The sequence below is a fragment of the Cynocephalus volans genome, chromosome 4 (assembly GCF_027409185.1).
Source record: "Cynocephalus volans isolate mCynVol1 chromosome 4, mCynVol1.pri, whole genome shotgun sequence".
Classification (NCBI taxonomy): domain Eukaryota; kingdom Metazoa; phylum Chordata; class Mammalia; order Dermoptera; family Cynocephalidae; genus Cynocephalus; species Cynocephalus volans.
Window position 1 is genome coordinate 100,996,086 of NC_084463.1, and position 12,811 is coordinate 101,008,896.

General features: G+C 42.3%; 1 protein-coding gene and 1 non-coding gene across 3 annotated transcripts in view; one reads left to right on the forward strand and one right to left on the reverse strand.

The window, feature by feature from the left end:
- The window catches only part of FAM168A (family with sequence similarity 168 member A), a 188,476-nt gene that overhangs the window by 40,929 nt on the left and 134,736 nt on the right, over positions 1–12,811 (forward strand). The gene's annotated exons all lie outside the window — the stretch shown is intronic.
- Positions 8,619–8,725, reverse strand: LOC134377405 (U6 spliceosomal RNA). Its single transcript, XR_010023453.1, has one exon. It is a non-coding gene; the product is annotated as a U6 spliceosomal RNA (small nuclear RNA).

The following is a 12,811-nucleotide window of genomic DNA, read 5'->3' on the forward strand; positions in this document are numbered from 1 at the left end:
TCTTCAACTTCGACAAGCCTGCTGGTTAATCTCTTCGTTGTGTTTTTTATTTCGTTGAATAACTTCTTCAGTTCAGCAAGTTCTGCTACATTTTTTTTCAGGACATTGATTTCCTTGTACATTTCCTCTTTCAGATCCTGTATACTTTTCCTCATTTCATCATGATGTCTAGCTGAGTTTTCTTGTATCTCATTCAGTTTCCTTAGAATTATCACTCGAAATTCCTTGTCAGTCATTTCAAGGGCTTCTTGTTCTATAGGATCTAGAGTTTGAAATTTATTAACTTTTGGTGGTGTACTTTCTTGATTTTTTGTATTTCTGGTATCTTTTTGTTGATGTTTATTCATTGTTGCAGGGGGTTTCACAGTCCACCGGTTTGAGACTAATGACTAACTAGGATGTTGCTGTGGTTGCCAATTTCGTATGGCTCCCTCCGTGACTGCTCAGTTGGCCTCTAGTGCCTTGTGTGTGTGGTTGCCTCGGGTCTTGGGCTTCTCCGGTGAGCCACCTTTCTGGTCAGCTTGGACTCTGCTGGGCTGGTGGATCCCAGGGTGTGTGATCTCTGTTGAGCTTTCACTTCCTGTGCAGGACTTCTCCCTGTTCCGTGTGCTCTTGCCCAGGCTGTTGGATCGTGCAGTGGCGCCCCCACCGGGTGTGTGGTTTCTGTCAAGTCTCCGCCTCCCAGGTCGCACATCTCCCCACTCTGTGTGCACTGTGCTGGGCTGGGGCGTGTCTTCTGCACCCCTCGTCTATCAGCTGGGCCTTCAAGACCCTGCTCGGCACCGCCTCGCCTAGGAAGTCTACCAGGTTTCTGCTAGGCACAGACGACCAGTCTCTCTGGGTGCCTTTGTAGCACTATGTAGATCTTTCTCGGGTCTTGTTCACCTTTGTATCCCCCCAGTATAAACTGAGTCTAGCGCCTACCTGCAGCCTGGTCTCTGGCAGGTTCCAGCGGACCTGGGAACTCTCCTACCACACTATTCCCAACCAGAAATTCGTTAGGCTTTTTTCCAAACTGGTGGCCGCAGAGATGGTATCTGCCTCCCAGTAACAGGGAGTTTACCTGGGGCCGGAGTCCAGGGTGTGGTGGAGTGACAGTCGGCCCGCCCGTACTTCCTTGCCCTCCCGACACTGGCCGGGGACGCCCCCCGCCACCAGCCCCGCCAGAGAACTGCGGAGGGAGTGGGAGCGGAGGCCGGTCCGCAGGCTCCGGAAAGCCCGGCGCCGGGCCAAGCAAGTGGGAGGGCTCAGTGATGGCCAAGCTGGGCGGGGCTGCCCGCACCTGGGAAAATGGAGGCAGCACAGGGCAGTGAGTGGCCTGGTGGTGCAGGCGGGAGCCGCGTGGGCATCCGCCCCCTGAACAGAGCTGTGCCAGGGGTCACTCACAGTGCTGTGCCAGGTCGGGCGCTCACTCTGTCTCTGGTTTGTTGCCTTCCCAGTTCTCGGCCGCTGCCGCCTCGGGCTGTTCAGTCGCGGCACGGCTCGGGCGCTCCCAGGAATCTTCTTTAATGCCGGCCTGAAACATCGAATCCTGAATAGGGCCGCTGGCCGCCTTCAGCGCGGCCCCGGCCTCCAGGATCCTGTCTGCATCCACAGCAGCCCTGGCGCCGCATTCCCTGTTTCGAGACTCGCTTTTGCAGCTAAGAAACAGTTCTTTTCCTGCTCCACACTTCAAAGCTGTTGTCTGTAAATGAGGCAGCCTTTCCTGCCGGGGGTAAAGTGGCGGTCACCCCCCACGACCGGTCAGCAGCAGCAGTCCTCCCTTAAGAGATGGCGAGAGGAAGGTCCACAAGTTTCTCGGCTGCCTGAGGCCCAGTGGCCACCTTTTCCACCTCAGCTACTCCGCGCCAGTCGCGGCAGCCGCCGCCATCTTGAAACGAACCTCTCAGGATGACTTTTGAAAAGAGGAAAAAAGACAGTTCCTCTGGGAAAGCAGTTTAATATTTAACTATAGGGAAAAGCATGGACATAGCCATATTGGTGTGCAATCTGAATCAAATGATCTTTGTTTACATGTTTTATTTCATTTTAGTACAGTGCCTTTTGGTAAGGTCCCATTCATAGGGAAGGTAGACGAAAATTAAACTATATAATGTACAGTTTAATGTATTAAGCTCAGTTGGTAAAGCATGATGCTGAGACACCAAAGTCAAGGATTTGTATCCCTATATTGACTACCAGCTATCCCCCTACCCTGCCCCTGCCAAAAAAAAAAAAAAAAGCATTATAGGGTATTATAGGGTAAATTCCCTGAAATGGGACTTAATCTACACTTCTGTGATAGTAGGCACTAAGTGGAGGGAGAGACCAAATTTGGCCTGGGTAATCAGGAAAGACTTTCCAGCAGAACAACTGGTATGTTGGGAGTACAGCAGGTAGACATTTTAGGCTAGAATGGGAACTTAGTGTAGGAGCCCAGACCAACCAAAAACATTATAGTTGTTCAGGATGTCATAGTCAGCTCGGGCTGTGCTATGGTTTGAATGTGTCCCCCACTGTTCATGTGTTGGAATCTTAATCCTCAATGCAACAGTCTTGAGAGGTGGTACCTTTAAGAAGTGATTAGGTCTTGAAGGTTCTGTCCTCATGAATGGATTAGTGTTATTGCAAGAGAGGGTTCATTATCACAAGAGTGGGTTTGTTATAAAAGCGAGTTCTCCTCTTCCCTTCCCCTGCCTCATATGTACGTGCACTCTGTTGCTCTTCTGCCTTCTGCCATGGGATGATGCAGTGAGAAGCCTTCACCAGATGAGGATCCCTTGACCTTGGACTTCCCAACCTCCAGAACTGCATGAAATAAATCTCTGTTTTTTATAAATTACTCAGTCATAGGTACTCTGTTATAGCAGCACAAAACAGGCTAAGATAGGCTGCTATAACAAAATACCATAGACTAGATGGCTTAAATAACAGTCATTTATTTCTCATAGTTCTGGAGGCTGGGAAGTCCAAGATCAAGGTGTCAGCAAATTCAGTTCCTGTTGAGGGCCCTCTTCCTGGTTTGCAAATAGCCACCTTTTCCCTATATCCTCTTGTAGTGGTGGTGGTAGGAAAGAGCAGGCTCTGGTCTCTCTTCCCCTTTTTATAAGGACACTAATCTTGTCATGGGGGCCCCACCCTGATTTCCTCATCTAAACCTAATTACCTCTCAAAGGCCCCAACTCCAAATACCATCACATTAGGGTTTAGGGATTCAACATATGAATTTTGGAAGGATGCAAACGTTCAGTCCATAGCACAGAGACTCCTGTTGCAAGATAAATTTCAACCACTTTCCCCTTCTCAGGGAGTCAGAGGCTTCTCATTTCTCTATACCAATTATATACACTTTCTGCCAAGGCTCTCCTTTGTAGTGTGGTTTAGTCCCACTTCCCAGAGTGGGTATACTTTGAGGAATTGCTTTTGCTCCTATCCCATTAGATGCTTAAACATACTTGCTCTTCTTTCAGTGTTTTTTTTTGTATTTGTTTTTGTTTTTTACTAAATGCCTTTTTAATTTTTTAGCTCACATATTTCTGCACCTCTCAGGCTCTTCTTACTGGAAAAAGGAGAGCCGGTGAGACATTTCTGAGCTCATGATACACTTGTTAACGGTGTAAAAACTGTGCTTTGGCATGTACAAGTAATAACCCACTTAAGTATGTTAATAATAAATTTAAGGTTATGATAGTTGCTATATTAAAGAAAATAGTTAACACATTAACTTCAGCAAAAAGTATCTTAATTTTTAAAGTGGATAAATTAGGAACATCAAAATTGAAAAAAATGGTTTTAGATAACATTATATGATTTTTTTTGATGAATAACATTCAGTTATAGAATGTAACACTCGTACAGTTTTTGACATTGTTGATATTCAGTAAATGTTTGTTGTATTATTCAAAAAAAGCCACTTTTTATTTTGAAATAATTATAGACTCACAGGAAATTGCAAAAAATAGTACATAGAGCCCTGTTTATTCTTTTAGCTTCCCGCAGTGGTGACGTCTTAGGGACAATATCAAAACCAAGTAATTACATTGGTAAACTACTGTTTAGTAGACTACAGACTTTATGTAGTTTTCACCACTTTTTATATGCATTCATTTTTGTGTGTGTATAATTATATGCAATTGTATCCCATGTACAGATTTTTGTAACCAACCACAATCAAGATACAGAATTGTTTCATCACCACAAAAGAACTCCCTTGTGCTGTTGCTTCATATTTGTGCACACCGCTCCCTCTACTAACCTACCCATTCCTGTCCCCTGGCAACCACTCATCTATTCTCTATTTGTATAGTTTTGTCATTTTGAGAATGATACATAAATGGGATCATATATATGTAACCTTTTGAGACTGACTTCGCTAAGCATGCCCTTGAGATCCATCCAGGATGTTGCATGTATCATTATTTTGTTCCCTTTTGTTGCTGAGTAGAATTCCATCACGTGGATATACAAGAGTTTGTTTAACCATTCACCTGTTGAAGGACATTTGGGTTGTTTCCAGGTTTTTGCTGTTACGAATAAAGCTGCTGTGAGCATTTGTGTACAGGTATTTGTGTTTTTATTTCTCTGAGATAAATGCCCGAGTGCAATTGCTGGTGTATGGTAAGTGCATGTTTAGTTTTACAAGAAACGCCAAACTAATTTCCAGAGTGGCTGTACCATTTTACATTCCGATCGGCAATGTATGAGAAATCTAGTTTCTCTGTATTCTTGCCAGCATTCAGTATTTTCACTGTGTTTTATTTTAGCTGTTTTAATAGGTGTGTAGTACCTCTTTCAGTTTCTCTCTGATTAAGCTACGTTTGTTTTTAGCATATGGCAGATTGATAGCCTTAGTCAGTTAGCCTTTCAGATTTGTATGTTTGTATCTACTGCATTTAAGTTTGTTCTTTTTTTTTTAAATGTACTTTACGTTCTGAAGACTTGCAAAGTTGCAAAGCTGTTGAAAACTTTCTCAGTATTTTAGTGTTCTCCTAGTTTCTGTGTGTCTCCTGCATCCCAGCAACAGGTACCTTCATGTACCTTAGCAAAAGTGCCTTCATCAGGCTATCCTGAAGTGAGACTAAATCTATGGACACAGCTGCTTGGATTTATATAATGCTGTAGTAGTGGTACAGAGAATTTGGTTTATGTTCTTCTCATTTGTGACAACTCCTTAGAGCTATTGTTTTCTTTTCTGCTGAGAATCAAGAAATGCACTGCCATCTGTTTTGGTTACAATTTGGGCAATGGGAAGAAAAGGTAGTAACTAATTTTGAGGTGTGTGTGTGAAGGGGGTGTTCTCATTATTGATTGAATGATTGATTGAGGTGAAATCCAGATAACATTATTGAAGTTAACCACTTTGAAAAAATCCAGTGGCATTTAGTACATTCCCAGTGTGTGCAACCACCACCTCTATTTCCAAAATCTGTTATCACTCCAAAAGGAAACTGTACCCGTTAAATAATCATTCCCCATTTCTCTTTACCCCAGCTCCTGGTCACAGCCAATCTGCTTTCTGTTTATATTCTGGATATTTTATATAAATGAAATCATACAATATATGGCCTTTTATGTCTGGCCTCTTTCACTCGGAATAATGTTTTCAGTGTTCGTCCATGTCATAGCATGTATCAGTATACTATTCCTTTTTATGGCTGAGTAGTATTATAGTACATGGATATGCTACAGTTTGTTTATCTACTGATGGACATTTGGGTTGTTTCTACATTTTGGCTATTGTAAATAGTGCTGCTGTGAACAGGTAAGTAGATGTATTTGTTTACAGAATACCTATTTTCAGTTCATTTGGATGTATACCTAGGAGTGAAATTGCTGGGTCACCTGGTAACTATGTTTAACTTGTAGAAGAGCTGCCAAACTCTTTTCCATAATGGCTGTACCATTTTAACATTCCCACCAGCAATGTACAAGGGTTCAAATTTCTCAACATACTTGCTAACACTTGTTATTTCCTTCTTTTTTAAAAAAATGGCCATTTTAGTGGGTGTGACATGGTATCTCATATGGTTTTGATTTGTATTTCCCTAGTGATTAAAGATGTTGAGCATCTTTTCATGTACAGTTGTCCCTTGGTCTCCATGGAGGATTGGTTTCAGGACCTTCTGTGGATACCAAAATCTGCAGATGCCCAAGTACCTGATATGAAATGGTGTAATATTTGTATATGTACATTCTCCCATATACTTTAAATCATCTCTAGATTACTTATAATACCTAATACAATGTAAATGCTGTGTAAATAGTTGTTACACTGTATTGTTAGGGAATAATGACAAAAAAAAAAAGTCTGTACATGTTCAGTATAGATGTAATCTTTTTTTCCGAATATTTTCGATTTGTAATTGTTGAATCCATGGATGTGGAACCCATGGATATGGAGGATTGACTGTACTTGTTGGCCATTGGTACTACTTTGGAGAAATATCTGTTTAAGTCCTTTGCCCATGTTTAAGTTGGGTTGTTTGCCTTGTTGTTGTTGAATTGTAAGAGTTCTTTATATTTTCTAAATACCAGACCTTTATCAAATACAGTCATGTGTCGCTTAATGATGGGGATGCGACATTAGGTGATTTTTTTTGTTGTGCAAACATTGTAGGGTGTACTTACACAAACCTAGATGGTATAGCCTACTGCACATCTAAGCTATATAATATAGCCCACTGCTTTTACATGAGCAGTGCATTGCAGTTTAGTGAAGGATACAGACATTGATCTACAGACATTGATCAATTAATCATGCACATAAACCGTGTAAACTTATAACTATGGTAAGTACAATGAACTAGTGCTTCATGTTGCTCTGAGCAAATGTCACAGAGGGATCTAACTTAGTGTGGGAGTTCTGTGAAGGGTTCTCTAAGGAAGTGATATTTTATGTGGATGAGTTAGAGTTTTCTAGGCAAAGGCCGAGGGGGTATGGTGAATAGAATCTTCTACTCAAAGGAAACAAAGCCTCTGTGACAGAAAAGAGATTAGTATATTTGAGAAAATGAAATAAGGACAGCATGGCTACAGTGCCTAGTGCTCTAGGGGTGAGGGACAGGAGTAAGAAATATAAAGGACCAGATGTTTGATGTTTTCCTTTATACTAGGAATAATTGGAAGACATTAAAGGGTTTCATGCAGGGGGGGAATAACATGATTTGAATTTAGAAAACAGCACTTTGCTATCTGTTGAAAGGATTCTAGAAGGGTTCCAGTCAGTTATAGTCAATGCAGGGAGGTTTTTTTTTTTTTTTTTAATTGAAGCATAATTGATTGTACATATCTCTGGGGCACCATTGAATATCAACACCTGTGTGCAATATGTGATGCTCAAATCAGGATAATTATTTATCATTACACAATGTAAACATTTTCATGCCCCTTTTATCAATTTCTTGCTAACTCCTCCTCCTCCTCTCTCATCTCTGGTGGCCTCAGTTCTGTTCTATCCTTTTGAAAGTTCAACAAATTATTGTGATTATTGTATCTTTCTTTCTTCCTTCCTTCCTTCCTTCCTTTCTGAGTGATGGATTATATATGGGGTGGGGGGTGGTAAAGGAGAAGGAAGTGATAAGGAGTTCCTGGCTTAATAACTAGAAGGTAGATGATGGTGCCTTCTACTGAAATGGGGACGCTGGAAAAGGATCAGTTTGGGGATGAAATATTATGAGTTCGATTTTGGACATGTTGAATTTGAAGTGACTTTAAGACATCCAAGCGATAATGTTGAGTAGGCAGATGATAAACATGTCTGGAACTTAGAGAAAGATAAGGACCAGAGAAAATTGGTTATGTACTTGGCATGTAGATGGAAAATAAAGTCATGGGTATTGGATTAAATTGTCTAGGAAGAGAGAATAGAGTGAGAAGAGAATAGGGGATATAGTACAGCCTTGGGGAACATTTAATCATTGGGTGGAAGAGGATAAGCCTGGAAAGCTGACAGAGAGGAGGGAGACAAAGAGGCAGGAGGAAAACAAGAAGAATGTAGTGTTCAAAAGCAAAGGAATAAGGAGAAAATGAACAACAGAGCCAAATGATGCTGAGAGATCAATAGAAATATAAACTTAATGTCCATTGGATTTATTATTGTGAAGTTCATTCATAACTTTAGTGAAATACAATGACATGATTAGTGGGGGATTGTTCAGCTGATCTTTTTCATTGAAAGATAGAATGTTAGTCTGGAAGGGATATTAGTAGTAGTACTGTTATTATTATTTAATTTATGGCATTTTGCTGTATTTATTTATTTTTTTAAAATTTATTTTTTAAAAAATAAAGATATAACAATCACAGTAATTTGTTGAACTTTCTAAAGGAGAGAGTGGAAGCCACCAGAGTTGGGGGAGGGGAAAGAAGAGGGGGGTTAGTGATAAATTGGTAAAGGGCCACAAAAAATTACATTGTATAATGTTGAAAATACTTATTATCCTGATTTGAACATCACATAATGCACACAGGTATTGATATTCAGTGCTCTACCCCACAGATATATACAATCAATTATGTTTCAATTAAAAAAAATGTAAAATTATTTATTTTTAAATTAAGAAAATTGTATATATTTATCGTACAATGTGATCTTTTGGGGTATGCGTACATTGTGGAATGGCTAAATTGAGCTACACTTAAAAAATATGGAACACTTCAAGAATTTGCATGTCATCCTTGCACAGGGGCCATGCTAATCTTCTTTGTAGCGTTCCAATTTTAGTATGTGTGCTGCCAAAGGGAGCACTAAATTGAGCTAATTAACATATGTGTGAAAGGGGTATTATTAATCATCTAGTTTAGTGAATTAAAACAAAGAAAAAATTTTTTAATCACTAGAACCCTTTTCCTACCAAATGTTATATGAAAGCTCAGTACAAACTGATTAAATGGGAGCTACTCTGGTTAAGTGGGGATACACTGCTCCTTTGTATCCCCTTCTACTTACTGTGGTCTTGGTCCTTTTAATAACCCCCAGTTCTATGCAGAACAGTTTAGAAACACTGATCTAGGCAGTCTCTTGTTATTGAAGGAGAAACTGAAGGTTGGGGAGAGCTGATGCATTAGCAAAGCCAACCTAGTAGGCTTTGATTTAGGACTAGTATTAGTATATACTGTTAACTAAAACTAAGGTCTTCCAGAGCATTTTCTCCAGACTCTGGGACGCTGAGGAATGTCTGTTTCCCCTTTCTCAGGCTAGCAGTTCTGATTACCCAAATCTTCAAGGTCCCTATGACATGAAGGAAACATTTGGGTCTGGAAATAATCTGCTTCTCTCATTGTTCCAGGTCTGTGTCTTAGAGGTGATGGGCACTGTAATTGTCGTGTGTTTGCCAACTTCCATTCCACTCCAAGGAATTAGTTTAAGTCAATTAGTCATGGTAATTCGTCCTATGCTCCTTGCCAGCGAGTGATTTTGGAATGGGTATATGCCCAAAATCTGGCTAGTGAGACACGAGAGGACTGCTACCAGAAGCTTCTGAGAAAGGTTCTTGGCTTGAAGAAACGATACAAAAAAGGTGGCCTCTTTTTCTGATGGATATTTTCCATACTTATTTATTTACTTTGACCAAACAGAGTCAGTTTAGTCAAATGAGATATTAATACCTACCTCTCAGAGTTGTTATAAAGAGTAAACGATTTGGGCCGACCCCGTGGCGCACTTGGGAGAGTGCGGCGCTGGGAGCGCAGCAGCGCTCCCACCACAGGTTCAGATCCTATATAGGGATGGCCGGTGCACTCTGAGCGTGGTGCGGCCGGTCATAAAAAAGAAAAAAAAAAAAAGAGTAAACAATTTAATGTGTGTGGAAGTATGTAAGAACTACAAATAATAGTTCTTTCATTTGATACTATGTGTCAACTAGCAGGGCTAGGTATAGGAATGGGCCACAGGATTGGAATGTTTTGAAAGGTATATGAAGGCAGAAAAGATCTTTAGATAATCCTTGAAGTCAATGGTGGTGGGGGTGGTACAGATAGGAGTGAGAGAGCCTGAGGGAAAATGGGCTACCAGACAAGTTGGTAATGATTTCTAGGGCTGGTCTGGGGGAGGAAAGGGAGTGTGAGGGCTATTAATCAGTGAAACAGTGTTAAGCAGCAGTAATATTTTAGGCAATACAGGGGAGTATTTGCCTTCTTGGAAGAAACATTGTTACACATATTTGAAGTGTCTATGTCCAGTGCTTACTGCTTAGCTCACTTGGTTAGAACATGGTGCTGGTAACATCAAGGTCATGGGTTTGGATCCCCATAGCAGCCAGCTGTTAAAGCAAAACAACAACAAAAAAGATGTCTGCGTCCTGTTTTGAATTTGGAGTCTGGAAGATCTGTGGCGAGCCACTCCTCTTTCCTCTTCCCTAGAGGCTCAGTGCATCCTCATCTCTGATCTTTGGGAACTGTTTAGACATGTATTTGGTTATGGCTCAATTTTGGTATGCCCAACTGGTAACTTTTAGCAGCACTGGAGGGGAGGACAAGTCAGGAGGAGCCTAGGCCTTAGTAGTTGCACAGAGAGGAACCTGGTTGGGGAGGATGATAGCCAATTCTTTTGAAATAACAGTTGATCACTCCTCAAGGGTTTTGAATAATATTCTTTGTATATATACACCACATTTAAAAAAAAAAAATTTATTGAATCAAAAATTACTTTTGGGTTCAACATTGAGATATGTTGATCAAATCAATATTACTAGCATATATATTGTTACAAATTGTAATTATTCTTTATGCCCCTTGTCCAATCTCTCCTCTTCCCCTCTCCCTCCACCCTCCTCACTCTAATTATCCTAGATTTCTTTTCTCCTTCTGAAAGAATAATTGTTACTCTATTGATTTTTTTTTTTTTTTAAAGATGACCAGTAAGGGGATCTTAACCCTTGACTTGGTGTTGTCAGCACCACGCTCAGCCAGTGAGCTAACCGGCCATCCCTATATGGGATCCTAACCTGTGGCCTTGGTGTTATCAGCACCACACTCTCCTGAGTGAGCCACGGGCCTGCTCCTACTCTGTTGATTTGTTGCCTAGATGATCTGTCCAATGCTGAGAGGTGTGATATGATCAGGTCCAATATTATCACAGAGCAGATGCTTCTTCTGTCATTCTGAAATGGGCTTTATGAAGAGAGACATCCTCTTCTTATTTTTATTTCTGCTGGTGACTCTCCTTGTGTCAATGCACTGCAGTGGCTGGCAGACCATCTGCATGGTGGTTGTGGCCTCTAGCTGCTTTCGTGGCAGCCACGGTTATTGTGGTGGCTGTGGTGGGCAACATGGAGGTGATATTTTTGGCATGCTCCTTGGAGCTGGCAGTGTGCCTGGTTGTGGGGAGTGTCTAGTCCCCAGATCCATGCCTTGGGTCCCCAGGTGTGCCCCAAAGTGCTGGCACGGTATGCCTGGTTGTGGGTGGGTGGGTGGGGGTCTGATCCCTGGCTCCATGCCCCAGGCCCCTGGGTGGGGCCCTGAGGCTTTAAAGGTGTGCCTGGTTGTGGGAGAGGGGGTCCGGTCCCCGGCTCTATACCTCAGGTCCCTGGGTGGGCCCTGAGGTGCTGGCGCAGTGTGCCTGGTTGTGGGTTGGTCTGGTCCCCTTCTCCATGCCTTGGGACCCCTGGTGGGCCCTGAGGTGCTGGCACAGTGTGCCTGGTTGTGGGAGGGGAGTCCAGTTCCCTTCTCCATGCCTCGGGTCCCCAGGCAGGCCCCATGGTGCTGGCGCAGTGTGCCTGGTTGTGGGAGGGGTGTCAGGTCCCTGGATGCATGCCTTGGGTCCCCGGGAGGGCCCCAAGGTGCCGGCGCAGTGTGCCTGGTTGTGGGAGGGGGGTCTGGTTCCCTTCTTCATGTCTTGTTTCCCCAGGAGGGCCCCAAGGCTCTGGTGCAGTGTGCCTGGTTGTGGGAGAGGGGTCCAGTCCCCTTCTTCATGCCTTGTTTCCCCAGGAGGGCCCCAAGGTGCTGGCGCAGTGTGCCTGGTTGTGGGATGGGGTTCTGGTCCCCTTCTCCATGCTCTGGGCACTACACCACATTTTTTTGATCCATTCATCCATCAATGGACCCTAGGGTTGCTTCCACCTTTTGGCTATTGTGAATTACCCATTGCTTTCTTTTCTTTTTTTCCCAAATTTTAAAATTGTGGTAAACTACATATAAACTTTACCATCTTAATAATTTTAAATGTACAGTAGTATTAAATACATTCCTAATGTTGTGCGACCGTTACCACCATCCGTTTCCAAAACTCTTTCATTTTGTAAAACTGAAACTCTATACCCATTAAACAATAACTCCCCATTTCCCTTTTCCCCCCAGCATCTGGCAACCACCATTCTACTTTCTGTCTCTATGATTTTGACTACTCTAAGTACCTCATGTAAGTGGAATCATACAGTACTGTATGTCTTTTTATGACTGGTTTATTTCACTTAACATACCCATTGATTTTTAATATAATAGCTTGCCCCCCTTTCTCTTTTTCTTCATAAATATTTATAGAGCAGCTTCTTTGTGCTCACTATTTTTAGTATTGGAGACATGGCAGTGAACAAGACAAACAAGGTCTTTGGAACTTACATTCTGGTGATGAGAATAGTTCCCTCTTTGGAAGCCTTTCAGGGACTGATTCCCTGATTTATGGAGCTTGTGATCAAGCGAGGTACCAATAGTGTGTTACCATCTTGGATGTTGCTTTCCTTAGCCCCATTTTTCCTTTGTGCTTCAACTTTGGCACATTCTCTCAGAGGCCTTTTATGGAGACCCCGGCTGAATTGGGTGCTCCTGCTCTGCTCAGACCACCCATCACTTATCTTTACCATAATGCTGCCCAACTCTCTCTTCTGCTGGAATGAGC